General features: G+C 41.1%; 1 protein-coding gene and 1 pseudogene across 2 annotated transcripts in view; both read right to left on the reverse strand.

The window, feature by feature from the left end:
• Positions 1 to 13,926, reverse strand: part of SLC39A9 (solute carrier family 39 member 9) — a 54,335-nt gene that overhangs the window by 25,409 nt on the left and 15,000 nt on the right. The window lies entirely within an intron of this gene.
• Positions 11,318 to 13,075, reverse strand: LOC103124597 (elongation of very long chain fatty acids protein 5-like; annotated as a pseudogene).

Consider the following 13,926-nt stretch of genomic DNA (forward strand, 5'->3'; position numbering starts at 1 on the left):
AAAACCAAATACAATAAATTTATCTAATTTTATATCTATCTTGGTATGTAGAAATTATAAATAAAAAGCTAATTTAACATGAATTTTTAACTTTAAAAGTATCAGGGAGCTATCAGTAAAGAGGTATCAAAAGGAGAGAGCAGTTTAAATTCAGTTCTAGAAATTCCATGATTGTCAAGACTTTGAATGAAAGTAAATGACAACTGCTCAAGTAATGTGTTACTTGTTTATATCCACATATTTGATACTCAAGTGTTTCAAGGATGGAAATTTGATCTTTAATTCATTTCTTGAGTTGGGGTTAACACACTAGATGTTTCTCATTTATAATTAAGTTTTACATGCAAAAAAATTTTTGCGGGGTGTCAGGTGGTAATGCAGCGGGTAAAGCGCAGCTGGCACAAAGCGCTAGGACCAGCATAAGGATCCCGGTTCGAGGCCCCGGCTCCCCACCTGCAGGGGCATCGCTTTACAGGCAGTGAAGCTAGTCTGCAGGTGTTTATCTTTCTCTCTCTCTCTTTCTCTCTGTCCTATCCAACAACGACAACATCATCAACAACAACAATAATAAAAAAAAAAAGGCAACAAAAAGGGGGAATAAATAAACTTTTAAAAATTGCAGTCTTTTATTTAATTCCTTTAAAAAAATTTTTTATTATCTTTATTTATTAGATAGAGACAGCCAGAAATAGGAAAGGGTGATAGAGAGGAAGAGAGAAAGAGGACACCTGCAACAGTGCTTCACCATCTGCAAAGCTTTCCCCCTGCAGGTGGGGACCGACTGGGGGCTCCATCTGGGTCCTTGCACATAGTAACATGTGCGCTCAACCAGGTGCACCACCACCGGCCCCTAAGCCTGCTTTAATTCTTTTTTTTAAGTATTTTTAATTATCTTTATTTTATTTATTGGGTAGACAGAAATTGAGAGGAGGGGGAGATAGGAGAGAGACGCCTGCAGACCTGCTTCATCGCTCATGAAGCTTTCCCCCTGCAGGTGAGGACGGGGGGTTCAAAACTGAGTCCTTGCACACGGTAACAGGTGTGTCCAACCTGGCCCCCCTGCTTTAATTCTTTGAAAATATTTTTCGTTAATTTTTTTCTTCCACTGGGGTTTCACCACTCCAGGGTAACTTGTTCAAAGGCAGAGACAGACAGAGACAGAGACCACAGGACCAAAGATGCCTCAGTAGTGTGGCATCTCCATCTGGTATACTGTGGCTTCAAGCATGGCAAAGCACGCATCATCCCAGGCAGGCTAACTCACCAATCTCAAAAATCGCACCTGTGGGTTACAAAGCACAGGCTATCTGAAATAATAAACCTTAGTGGTCCAGAAGGCGGCATAGTGGGTGAAGTGTCGGGTTCTCAATCTTGAGATCCTGAGTGGCACTCTGGTTCTTTCTCTCCGTCTATCCACTGCATTAATAATAATTAAATTTTTTTTTAAGTCTTTTAAAAAGACAATAAAAGGGCTGGGGAAACAGCATAATGGTTATGCAAAAGACTTTCATGTCTAATGCTCTGAGGTCCCAAGGTTCAATCCCCAGCATCACTGTAATCCAGAACTAAGCAGTGCTCTGGTCATTCTCTGTATCTTTCTGTATCTCTCATTAAAAAAGTAAATAAAATACTTTTAAAAGACAATAAAATAACAACACACATTTTTCTAATTCCTGAAAGATTTTTCAGCCTTATTTATTTATTCATTTATTTATTGTGTGCCAGGGTTTCATACCTGTCCAATTCCACGACTCCCAATGAGCTCCATTATTTTTTCCTTTTAAGATAGAGGCAGAAAAGAGGTGGGGGGGCAGGGAGCACCACTTCTGCCCTTGTGAAGCTTGGGGACCTAGGGCTTTAACTGGGGCCCTTGTGCATGGTAATAATGTATGTGCTAGACCAGGTGTGCCTCCACCACTTGGGTTCTCACACCCTCAAAGTAACTAAGCTTTTAAAAAAAAAATTTATTTATTCCTTTTTGTTGCCCTTGTTGTTTTATTGTTGTGGTTATTATTGTTATTGATGTCGTCGTTGTTGGATAGGACAGAGAGAAATCAAGAGAGGAGGAGAGAAAGACACTTGCAGACCTGCTTCACTGCTTGTGAAGCGACTCCCCTGCAGGTGGGGAGCTGGAGGATCGAACCGGGATTCTTATGCAGGTCCTTGTGCTTTGCGCTAACCTTTTTTTTTTTTTAATATTTTATTTATTTTATTTTTGAGAGAAATGCAGAGAGAGAGGGAGAGAGACACAGAGAGAAACACCAGAGCACTGCTCAGCTCTGGCTTATGGTGTTGTGGGGGATTGAACCTGGGATTTAGGAGCCTCAGGCATGAGAGTCTGTTTGCATAACCATTATGCTATCTCACCCGCCCTTTTTTTTTTTTTTTAATTTATTAGAGACAGAAATCGAGAGCGCAGGTGGGGATAGAGAGGGAACGAGTGAGACACCTGCAGAGGAAGAGGGAGACAGACAAGGCTGGGGCCTTGATAATACATGATTACACCTTTTTAGTCATGCTTCCTTCAGGAAAGACAGAGGAAAGACATCATGGCACCAGAGCTCCCCCTGGTGTCATGGCATCTCCCATGTGGTATGCTAGGGCTTAAACCTGGGCCACACACACAGAAAGCCATGTGCCCAGGTCTCTCTTACTTGCCTTTTAAAATTAAACTCTCCCCCACCTACAGGGGGAAAGCTTCACGAGTTGTGAAGTAGAGCTGCAAGTGTCTGTCTCTCCCCCACTCTATCTCCCCTCTCAATTTTTCTGTCTCTATCCAATAATAAATTAAAAAATTTAAATGAAACTCTCTTCTTAATAAAACTACCAAGGTGTAATTTGATGCAATAAATGTAAATTTTACAAATGTAAAAATTCTGGTAACTTCCACCAACTTCAAAATAACCCCAGGAAAGTTTTCTTGGGCTGGGGAGATAGCTCAGTATGCTAGAGCACAGGTTTTGCATGCCTGAGGTCCCAAAGGTCCCAAGTTCAATCCCTGCTATAAACCACAACTTAATGGTACACTACTTTGGTTTTTCTTTCTGTATCTCTCTCATAAAATGAATCATAAAAAGGAAAAGTCAGGGGCCAGGTGGTGGCATACCTGGTTGAGTGCACATGTTACAATGTGCAAGGACCCAGGTTCGAGTCCCCAGTTCCCCCCATCTACAGGGTGAAAGCTTCACAAGTGGTGAAGCAGTGCGCAGGTGTCTGTCTATCACCCTCTCTACCCCTCACTTCCCTCTCAATTTCTGACAGTCTCTATACAATAAAGATAATAAAAAAATTTAAAAAGGAAACTGAAAAAATAAAAGTTAAAAAAAAAGTCCTCTTGTGTTCCTCTGAAGTCAACACGCCACTCTTGATTTCAGGCAATGACTGATGAGCTTTTTATCCCCAGAATTTCCCCTGCTCTAACACTTACTATAAATATGCATTCATGTTTTTAAAATTTGTTAAAAATATTTATTTCCTTTTGCTGCCCTTGTTTTATTGTTATTGATGTCATCGATGTTAGATAGGGCAGAGAAATGGAGAGAAGACAGAGAGGGGGAGAGAAAGACAGACACCTGCAGGCCTGCTTTACTGCTTGTGAAGCGACTCTCCTGCAGGTGGGGAGCCGGGGCTTGAACCGGGATCCTTACGCCAGTCCTTGCACTTCGTGCCATTTAAGTCTCTTTATTTAGAATAATGTTTTGAGAGGCCAGGTGGTGGCGCACCTGGTTGAGCACACACACTACAATGCATAAGGACCCAGGTCCAAGCCCCTGGTCCTCACCTGCAGGGAGAAAGCTTCACAAGTGGTGAAGCAGGGCTGCAGTTGCCTGTCTCTCCCTCACTGTATCTCTCCCTCTCCTCTTAATTTCTCTGTCTCTATCCAATAATAAATAAAAATATTTAAAAAGAAAAGAATAATGTTTTGAGATTTCTCTATGGCTTGTAGTATCAAGCAATCTGTTTCTCTCTCTTTCTTTGCTGAGTAGTGTCTCATCATATGCAGGATTTACTTACCCATTTATCTGTTGATGGGTATTTGGGTTCTCATTTTAGTGTATTATAAATAAGACTGCTGCTATTAGCTTTCAAGTCTTCTTGTGGGTATGCATTTTCTTTCCCTTTGGGTGGGTTGTTTGTATGTTTAACTTTATAACAAAAACAAGACAAATAAACAAAACTGTCAAACTGTTTTCCAAAGTACCATTTAACATACCTAATAGCAATATATGAGAATTGACTCCTTATGCTGTTAATGTTTGGTGTAAGGTGTTTAAATTTTAACCATTTTACATACATAGTATTTGCAACAGGAAGTTTTTCTTTCCAATTTTAATGACATCTCTTTCTTTTCTGGTCTTATTGCAAGCTAGAATCTGATCAGGACCACAAGTACAATGTTAAAGTACAAGTGGCGGGGGTCAGGCCGTAGCACAGTGGTTTAAGTTCACGTGACACAAAGCAAGAACCCGCATAAGAATCCCAGTTCGAGCCCCTGGCTCCCCACCTGTAGGGGAGTCGCTTCACAGGTGGTGAAGCAGGTCTGCAGGTGTCTATCTTTCTCTCCCCCTCTGTCTTCCCCTCCTCTCTCCATTTCTCTGTCTTATCCAACGACAACATCAATAGCAATAATAACTACAACAACAATAAAACAAGGGCAACAAGAGGGGAAAAAAAAAAAGTACAAGTGGCTGGGAGGAAGCAGTCTTACAGTCTTGCTTTGTTCCCAAAGTTAGACCACTTATGTGGGGAAGGGTTTCAAATAGGTCCTGTGTCTATAGGGGCATTTCTGCGGTCCCTAGTGTGCTGAGAATTTTGATTTTTGCTTTTTCAGAAAGAAAGAAAACACACAGAGGAAAGACACCACACTGCTTTGCTATCCATGAAGCCCCCTGGCACCAGGTGCCACAGCTTGAACTCAGGGCCTCTTTTACGGCAAGATGGGTGCTGTGCCAGCTATCTGCTCTTACAGAAACTGTCTGCCACTCCTGCTGTTGCTAAGTGTCATTCATTCTCCTTCGGGTGTTAACTTGTGGAGGGCAGAGGGTTATATCTCAGATCTCTGAATCAGTATAGGGTCAGGAACCTAGGAGATAGTCAACAAATAGATGTCAGAGAAGGAAAAGAGGCAATAGAAAAAAAAAAAGTTCTTTTCCATAAAGTTTTTTATGTGGCTTTTCACTTCAAAATTTGTTGCAGTCAATTCTTTCCAAGGAAAAATTACTCTTAAAAAATAGAAACAAATGCAAATGCAAATAGAAACAAAATGCAGTCTTTTAGTCTTAAGATAACTGCAGACATATCTTCATTAAGCTAGCCTTAGTAGGTAACAGTTGTCTGGGCTAAGTTAGGTGAAGGTTTATATTAAGAGTTTAGGTAAAAACATGGCTTAAAGTTTGTCAGACACATTATAATTAGTGAACACTGTACTAATAAAGGTGAATGCTTTTGCAGTATCCATAGTTCTGAGATCTCAAAACTCAAGATATTTAATTCAAGTTTATACCCATATATTATTTACAAGCGAGTTTTTAGGGCTACCACACCTGTTATACTCAGGGTACTGTTTGGTAATTCTTTAAGCTGATATATATTCCATGTCATACACTCTGGTTCAGAGTACACAAACCAAAGGCTTTATCACTGCCTATCACACATCAGACATTTCTCAGGTCATTACCAGAGTGTTCAGCAAATCATTATGAGATTGATTCTCTGCCTAGACATATTCATCTAAAAATTTTCCAGTAAGTTCCTTTAGTGTGTAGCTTTGTCTCTAGGTCACAGACTTATGTCTTACTGTACTGACACAGACTTACTGTACTGACAATAAAATCAATTTACCATTTGCAGAGATTCACTACAGTTTGTCCTTCAGATTAACATATATTTCTATAAGGGTAAAGTGTCTGCTGACTCAATCCTTTAGGTAATCTTTTTTTAAAAAAAGTGATTCTGTACTTTGATTTTACTATTTTTAGTCTCTGTTGATTCTTTTCATTTATTAATTTCTACATATATTTTTATAGGATTTATAGTTCTCTAAGCTTTCTCTTCCTCTGGCAAAAACCAGCAGTTCTTCTTCTTCTTCTTCTTTTTTTAATTTACTGGCGAGAGACAGCCTGAAATTGAGAGAGAAGGGGGAGATAGGGAAAGAGGCAGAGAGACACCTGCTGACCAGCTTCACCACTCGCAAAGTACCTACCTTGTGAGTGGGGACTGGGGGCTTGAAGCCACCCAGGTCCTTGCTCACAGTAACATGTGCATCCAACCAGGTGAGCCACCACCTGGCCCCGAGAAGCAGTTCTTTACATCTGACAACTGTTTTCAGTAATAAGAATAAGTAGATTTTACTTATAGTGTTTCTCATATAATTCTTCTTCTCATATAGAAAACCACCATAGAGGGAGTCGGGCTGTAGCGCAGTGGGTTAAGCGCAGGTGGCGCAAAGCACAAGGACCGGCATAAGGATCCGGTTCGAACCCCGGCTCCCCACCTGCAGGGGAGACCCTTCACAGGCGGTGAAGCATGTCTGCAGGTGTCTATCTTTCTCTCCTCCTCTCTGTCTTCCCCTCCTCTCTCCATTTCTCTCTGTCCTATCTAACAACGACGACAACAACAATAATAACTACAACAATAAAACAACAAGGGCAACAAAAGGGAATAAGTAAATAAAATAAATATTTTAAAAAAAGATTAAAAAAAAAGAAAACGCTAAAAAAAAAAACCCACCATAGTTCAATGTATAAAGCTGTATTTTTTTTTTAAAGATTTATTTATTTATTTATTTATTTATGAGAAAGATAGGAGAGAAAAGAATCAAATTTGGAACCTCACGCTTGAGAGTCCGAAGCTTTTACCACTGCACCACCTCCCGGACCACAAAGCTGAAATTTTAAACAGGTGCTAATGAATCTTTAACAAAAACTATTTGTGTTTGTGAAAGAAAAAAACCTGAAAATCAGAAAATTTAGGCTTCTTTAGCAGATAGTATGTTGGTGATTTTTACATTCTTTAAAATGTTGCAGATTGCCAGTGAGACTATGACTATCTGTTCTGGGCATGGGGGTTAGCACAGGAGGTACGTCAACACCAACTTGCATGCCCGAGGCCCCAGAGGACATAGGTCCAAACCCCAACACCACTTTACACCAGAGCTAAGTAGTGCTTTTCCCCTCAAAATATGTCTTTAAAAATCCTGTTCTGAGGGGCTGGGTGATGGTGCACCCAGTTAAGTGCATACATTAGTAAGCACAAGGATCCATACAAGAATGTGGGTTTGAGGCCCTGGCTCCCTACCTGTAGGGGAGCTGCTTCACAGGCAGTGAAGCGGGTCTGCAGGTGTCTGTCTTTCTCTCTCCCTCTCTGTCTTCCCCTCCTCTCTCCATTATTCTCTGTCCTATCCAACAACAACGACATCAGTAACAACAACAATAACTACAACAAGGGCAACAAAGGAAATGAATAAGTAAATATTAAAATATTGTTAAAAATGACCACCAAGAGCAGTGGATTCATAGTGCTGGCGCCGAGCCCCAACAATAACCCTGGAGGCAAAAATAAATAAATAAATAAATAAATAAATAAAATTAAAATCCTGTTCTGGATACTGGCTGAGTTTTTTGAACAAGTTATTTAACTACTTTGTGACTCTATATACTCATACACAGAACAGTATTTATTCCCAGAGGATCATTGTGAGGATTAGGCATTATAAGCGAAGGACTTAACAGCTTTAACACCTGGTATGGGGTAAGTGTTCACAAAATGTCCAGTCACACAGCTACATATTAATAAGAATTAATTTGAGAGATTCATTTGTTAAACATCTTTTACTAAGGGGGTCAGGTGGTAGCGCAGTGGGTTAAGTACACATGGCGCGAAGCACAAGGACTGGCATAAGGATCCCAGTTCAAGACCCCAGCTTCCCAACTGCAGGGGAGTCACTTCACAAGCGGAGAAGCAGGTCTGCAGGTGTCTATCTTTTTCTTCCCGTCTCCCTTCCTCTCTCCATTTCTCTCTGTCCTATCCAACAATGAAGATATCAGAAACTACGACAACAATAAAAACAACAAGGGCAAGAAGACGAAAATAAATAAATATGTAAAAAAAAAAATTTAAATCTTTTTACTAAAAAATTGGTCTAATTAGTCAGGTGAGTACTGAGCACTTAAAAGTGCTGGGAAGAATGGGGGAAAAGGGGCAAACATCAGAGATTTTAGCAGATAAAAGTAAAGGTAGAGGAGATGCGACATTCTAGTACACACTACTCACGATTCAGAATCTTGAAATAAAGTATAACAAGAATCTTAAAAAGTTCCACTGTTTCTGTGAGAGAGAGCTTATGTTCACACGTATCCATAAACTACTGCAAAATATATACCTGAAAGCAGAAGTACACTAGAGTTTGCAGTGAGTACCTCCCTAACACTTCCTCTCCACTATTCCAAGCTTTGGGTCCATGACTGCTCAACAATTTGTTTGGCTTTGTATGTTAACTCTCTTTTCAATCACCAGGTTCCAGATGTCATCAGGATGCCGGCCAGGCTTCCCTAGACTGAAGACCCCACCAATGTGTCCTGGAGCTCTGCTTCCCCAGAGACCCACCCTACTAGGGAAAGAGAGGCAGACTGGGAGTATGGACCGACCAGTCAACGCCCGTGTTCAGCGGGGAAGCAATTACAGAAGCCAGGCCTTCTACCTTCTGCAACCCACAATGACCCTGGGTCCATGCTCCCAGAGGGATAGAGAATGGGAAAGCTATCGGGGGGGAGGGGGTGGGATATGGAGATTGGGTGGTGGGAATTGTGTGGAGTTGTACCCCTCCTACCCTATGGTTTTGTTAATCCTTTCTTAAATAAAAAAAATTTAAAAAAAAAGTTCCACTAATGGTAGAACAAGAGTTAGTTAAATAGCAAGTGCTTTTCCTGTGACTTAAATGTAGAGCAAACTGACATTTTCTAACCATATGATGGTAACTGCATATCTTTAAAGAAACTAGTAAGTAGCATTCATTCTTGGGGAAATTGGTGGGTTAACAGTTCTGATGATGATCCTGACAAGTATGAATACATCACATTTACATTTAGGTCTTTGGTCCCAGCTGCCACCCTAAGCACATCAATTCTAATGTTCTGAAGAATTACGGCGATTTCAAATTTTATTTCCACAATAAACAAGCACTGCAGTACTCAATAAACTATTTTTTCTTAAAACTCCTGTTTCTATAGAAAGACATACTTCTTACATGAATGCTGATAATTACCTAATTCCAGTGATTTTGGAGCTGTAATTATGGAAATGTGTGAGAGGTTCCTTCCATTAGCTAGGATTTAATAATGCTTATTAAAGTGTCACTTATTAACATCTGAAAAAATGTTAATTACCACAATTATAAGGTCCACAGAGAACTAAACCCTAAACCTTTTTCTGTAGTAACATATAAACAAGCTCCTTGCTTGAAGTTCAGAGAAAAGTTAGTATGATCTACAATAAAGAGAAAGGGGAAAGGGTGGGGGAGACAGTAGCAGAAAATAAAAGTGATATGACTAATTGCATCTGTATGAGGAGAAATAGAGGAAATTTGGAGACAATGGAGTTTAAGTTAGGATGATCACTGAGCTACCTCAAATACTTCTACATCGAGTGAGGCATCATATTTAATTTTAAAAAGAACAGTGAGGACGTTTGGTACTGGTCAAGAAGTAAAGCCTCTATGGACTCAATTATGAAAGAAACTCTGGTTAAAATAAAACAAACAAACAACAAAAAAACTACCCTGAGAAAGGGAAACAGCAGCAAGAGGAGACATTGTGACAAAAACTTCAAAAAGAACTCTTATTCTTCAGGCCAGGGGCCCTGCAGAGAGGCTACAAAGCAGTGTTGATGTAGCCACATCTTTTTTCTTGAGGGCATCTTAGTTGCAGAATTAAAATAGCATTAATACAGGCAGCTAGAACCTGGGGGTGGGGGGTGGGGCTTTCTGGCCTGTCCATTGTAACTGGAAAATGTGCCCCAGAGATCTAAAGAGGAATGGGGATGGCAGTGGGATGGGAGTGGTAGGAGGTAAGAATCAGTTATTCAGTTCTCTTTTCCCACGCACTTTGCCCCAAGCCCCCACTCCACTGCTAAGTCACACAGGACTATAGGATGACAGTGCAGACAGTTAAAACTATTAGAGGAACTCCATCTGATCAGAAGACTACGAAAAGAGTATCCTGGGGAGCCAGAGTATGTAAAGAAATGGAAGGAAGGAAGGAAGGAAGGAAGGAAGGAAGGAAGGAAGAAAGGAAGGAAGGAAGAAAGGAAGGGAGGAAGGAAGGGAGGAAGGGAGGAAGGGAAGAAGGGAGGAAGGGACTGAGGGAGGAAGGAAGGGGAAAAAAAAGGTTGGGGGGAGGGGGTCCCCATAATCTTGTTTATAAATGGAATAGTTCCCATAGACGATTTACTTTTTTCCTCCATAAATCATGGTCTTTAACTTTGGTTCTAAACATAGCTATTAAAATGAATTAAAAAAAAAATCAAAATATACTCTAATTTAAGCTAAAAAGCTTTGGGCCCTGCTTTTTAACTTTAAGGCATGTGTGTTCTCTACTATAACAACATTGTACAAATTTACAATCACATGCATGATCTACAGTAAAAAAAAAAGTTTTGGTTACAGTGTTTTTAAATTGGGGATCACAACTCAGCGCCTATTATGCTATAACTAATAGGCAGCAGCAGTGTCACATACTACGCCACTCCCTCCATAGTCTAGCGCAAGGGTCAATGAGAGCCCAGAAATGTTAAAAATCTTATGCCTACTTGGATAATCTGTATACATTTTCTATAGGTTTTCTTTTTTTTTTTTCTTTCCCTCCAGGGTTATTGCTGGGCTCGGTGCCTGCACCATGAATCCACCGCTCCTGGAGGCCATTTTTCCCCCTTTTTGTTGCCCTAGTTGTTGCAGCCTCGTTGCGGTTATTATTGCCATTGTTGACGTTGCTTTGTTGTTGGATAGGACAGAGAGAAATGGAGAGAGGAGGGGAAGACAGAGAGAGAGGGGAGAGAAAGATAGACACCTGCAGACCTGCTTCACCACCCGTGAAGCGACTCCCCTGCAGGTGGGGAGCAGGGGGCTCGAACCAGGATCCTTACTCTGGTCCCTGCGCTTTGCACCACGTGTGCTTAACCCACTGCGCCACCGCCCGACCCCCTCTAGGGGTTTTCAACTGATGATAAAGAGGTCCTACTATTTGTAAATCTCACTATTTGTAGGCCGAACTAGTTACAGCAGCTGTTGTAAGCAAATCCTATTGTGCTTACAAGCAGACGACAACATGATTCGGAGGTTTTCGGCTCTTCCACTTCAGTCCTTCCGCTGTTTCCTCAGCTTCACATTATTTTCCAGGATGGAAAAGCTGTTGGTGTGTCCATGCACAGCAGCCACAGACCCGTTCTGGTGTTCTTTCAGGTGCTCTTTCCTCCGGGAGGCCCCCTTCTTATAAGTCTGAATGTAGACGTTTGTGAAGAGAGTAACCAGAGAAATCATGTAGCCAATCTGGAAGTATAGCCAACCAAGACGGAGCACGGCCAGATGATTCCTCAGCCGGTCCGGATAATTGTCAGTGCGAACTGAATCAGCTGGCCCTGAGTGATGGACTTCTTCAATCACAGGTATGGTTGCATGGAAGGGATAGACAACAGACGAGGACATGATGGATGAAGCTGTTCAGTGTGGCACCAAGATAAGAGTGGCACAGGGGACCCTGTTCATCACAAACCACCAGATGCTCAGCATGGAGGCATGGTGGCAGACATGCAGGACAGTGATCTGGTGGTTGTTCTTGCACAAGATGAAGAAAAAGGTGTCCATGAATTCTTTAAGTTTGGAGAAGTAGTACCACCACAGAACTTGGATAATCTTCATATCAGATTCTCCTGCACTACGTGTGCCCTGACAGAAGAAGTTGTATCTGCCTTCCCATACTCTAGTTAACTAACGGGCTTTTTCCATGTAACCAAGTTACAAACAGCACTGCTGCAAACCCTATGTGCTTTCTTACTGCTGAAGGGGGAAGCTTCATGAGTGGTGAAGCAGGGCTGCAGGTGTCTCTGTCTTGCTCTCTATCGCCCTCTCTATCTCCTTTCTTGATTTCTCCCTGTCTCTATCCAATAATAAATAAATAAAAATGAAAAAAAAATAGACCATTAGCTGCATCTTTATCTTCAGCAAATGTTTGGTTTAGAGTTCAATACCCTGGGGGGGGGGGAAGATGGTCCAGCACCTAGTTGAGTGCACACATTACCATGTATAAGGACCCAAGTTCAATCCCTAAGCCCCCACCTACAGAGAGGTAGCTTCACTAGCAGTGAAAGTGCTGTAGGTGTCTCTCTTTCACTCTTTCTGTCTGAGGGTTTACTTCTTGACCAGTACCAAAAGTCCTCACTGTCCTTTTTCAAATTAAATATGGATGCCTCACTTGATGTAGAAGTGTCTGAGGTTAACTCAGTGATCATGCTAACTTAGTCTCCAGACAGGGGCTTGAATCCAGGTCCTTGTGCACCGTGATGTGTACACTCAGCCAGTTCCACCCCCTACCAGTGAAATTTTTAGAGCTGAAAAATAGAATACTTGAAATAGTAAATTCCATGAATAGGCTCAATATCACAAATGACAGAGGAAATGATAGAGGAAAGCATCAGTGAACTTGGCTGCATGGACAGTGCTGAATCGTACCAACAAGATCACAGGATTCACACTCTAACCTTTCACAGAACAAGTCTGCTAAACCCAACAGATTCAACTCTATTTCAATCAGAATCCATGAATATTTTTGTAGACTTTTTATATCTTTCAGAAAGGCAAAGGAACTAGTTTAACTGAAACCACTTGGATGACAATTAAGAACTTTGGAGTCTACAACCCAATTTTCATAATCTGCTGCTGGTGTTGGTGTTTTGGGCCCAACACGGTTGTGGGGAGGCTTTCTCATACCAACAAGCAATTCAGACACTATTCAGTCAGATGTAATGTCAGATTCACAGGTATAGTGTGCTATGTCCTCTCAGCCCACCTCCTCACTTCAAATTTCATCAGCAACCCCAGATGTTACATGTGTTCTTAACTAGCTGTAATTCTGAGGTTCCTAGGACAGCCAACTTAGGTTTGAGTAATGTGTTAGAACATCTCCTAGACCTTAGGAAACCCAAATTATTACAAAGGATACATACTAAATCTATCCATCCATCCATGCATGCACCCACCCACTCATTCTTATATAGCACCAATTTATTACTAAGACTATTACCCAGAACCAGCTACAAGGGAGAGATGTATGGTATGGAGAGAAGGCAGTTTCCATGCCTTCTTCCCGTGTCTTCACATGGTCACCAGTAAAAAGCTCTCCACAACTGCTCCTGCTGGGCTTGTCACTAGAGGGTTGGAACCTGAAATCACCACCACCTCTGGGGATGGAATAAAGGTGGGAGGTTGAGTTCAACTGCCAGTGTCAACGAGTTCATTAGTCCGGCTTATTTAATGAAAACTCCATAAACAATGGACCGTCAGCTACTTCACCAAAAGCGACCTCATTCACATAACAAAGAACACTTTTATCATTCTCAATTTAGAGAATTTCAAACTGAGGAACTATGAGTCAGGCACTGTGGATGAAGACCAAATATGATATCTATATATCTGAATGACCAAATATACACTTTATTAGGGCCAGGAGAGCTCTCATTTATTTATTTATTTATTTATTTTTAAATTATCTTTTACTGCAAGGGCCTCCATCAAGCATTTTACAAGAGTCCTTGAATATCACTATGTGATTCTATATACATATATACATGTCTACATGAAACACAATCACGAGTGGTCGTGAGAAGTTTGGGAAGCTTTTATGTAGGTGTTTAAAAAAAAACTGTACTACCTAGAAAGGC

Source organism: Erinaceus europaeus, chromosome 16 (genome assembly GCF_950295315.1).
Source record: "Erinaceus europaeus chromosome 16, mEriEur2.1, whole genome shotgun sequence".
In the NCBI taxonomy this organism is placed as follows: domain Eukaryota; kingdom Metazoa; phylum Chordata; class Mammalia; order Eulipotyphla; family Erinaceidae; genus Erinaceus; species Erinaceus europaeus.